Raw genomic sequence first — 1,665 nt, forward strand, 5'->3', positions numbered from 1 at the left:
CAAGCCTTAGGCAGCTGTAGGCACCTCTGTCTTCATGAAAATTTCCAGGAGTTTGGGAAGCTGGACCCAAGAAGCCTGTTGCAAAACTTTAGCTTGGACGTTTGCATGGCCTGAGTCCTCATGCGCACACCAAAGAGGGGGCTGGTCACAGCAAGAGCCAGGAGTCAAAGGTGCTCCCAGTGTTAACAGTCCAAAGGGGACCTTGGAATGGATGGAGCTTCAAGTCTCCAGACCGAGAGCTTAATTCTTTCTCGATCGCTAGAATTGCTAAGATCAATTTAGAACAGGAGCGGCCGTGGAAGGCCCAAGTGAAATGTGGGAGCAATCCAATTAGGCAGAGCCCTGGTCAGTGTTGACACGAGGCAGCTGAGCCGCCTGCAACCCCGGTGCATCCCTTTGCTCTGCGCCCCAATGGCCTTGCTGAGTCAGGCAGGAGCCGGTAAGTGCTTTCTCTCTGGGCCTGGGGTTGGATTCCCTCCCTCTACACTGAAGGTGATGACTCAGAGAGTGGCCTGTGGCTTCGGGGCTTCTTCCTCTGCTGATCTGCCCGTGGGCCTGCTCCTCCGGGTGGTCCCAGAGCTGAGGTGCTTCCACAGGTGGGGAGGACTTGCTAGGTGGCGTTGAGGTCAGAGGCCAGCCCCGGCCAGAGCCCATCTCTCTCCAGCCTGTCATCGCTCAGGAGATTACAGATGGTCCCTCTGGAAGGAATCAGCCTGGTGACAGACTGGCCTGAATCCTCCATAAACACTCAGTGACATCTCCCAGAGGTCGCTTCTGGGTGGGGTCAAAGTTTTGCCTGAATGTCGGTGACATACGAGGCCACAGAAATGACAGCTTGGTACCACTTGTTGCCACACGATGTGTTTGGTTACATGGCTGCACTGACCTGTGGGACCCTGGGTCCCCTGTGGGCTGCTCAGCGCAGCACCCCATACTCATCCTTGCGGCTTTCACAGGACCTCTAAGGACATGTTTCTTTTGCTTTGGGCTGTGATGGAGGTTTTCGCATAAATTAGCCTGAAACCAGGGAGGCAGAGTGGACTTGAAAAGAGCATAGCTTTTGGAACTTGTTGGACTTGGGCTCCACTATCCTGTCTGCATATTCCTGACTGTGTGACCTCTGAGCCAGTTACTAACCTCTCTGTGCCTGTTTCCCATCTATAAAAAGGGGATACTCATAGTAGCTACTTCTTATGGCTGTTGTGGGCACTAGATGAATTAATACCGGGCACATGGTGAGCACTCAACTAGCAACATGTGTTACCTAATGTCTTTGAGCCTCAGTTTCCCCCTGTGTCGAATGCACTGGCGTTGTGAGGGTTAACCTTGACGGGGTGAGGAGGCGGAGCCACTCGGTAAATGCAGCTGCTGCCGTTTTTGTTATTAGCTGCCATTGTTCCCCTCTTTAATGACAATCACAGTAGTTAACATCTCTGGGTGCTTGCTTTGTGACAGATACCATGCTGAGCGTGTAAAATTTTTTAGCTAATTCAATTCTCAGATTGGCCCTGAGGTGGATGCTGTGTTTATATTCTCTTGTCAGGTGAAGGAATGGAAGCTTAGAACTTAAGCATTCTGCTCAAGTCACAGAGCTAATAAGTGAGGAGCTGTGACTGAAGCCTGGGAGGTCTGAGCCCCTGGCCTGGGCATGGTGCCACGTGACCC

The sequence above is a fragment of the Pteropus vampyrus genome, unplaced genomic scaffold, assembly GCF_000151845.1.
Source record: "Pteropus vampyrus isolate Shadow unplaced genomic scaffold, Pvam_2.0 Scaffold454, whole genome shotgun sequence".
In the NCBI taxonomy this organism is placed as follows: Eukaryota; Metazoa; Chordata; class Mammalia; order Chiroptera; family Pteropodidae; genus Pteropus; species Pteropus vampyrus.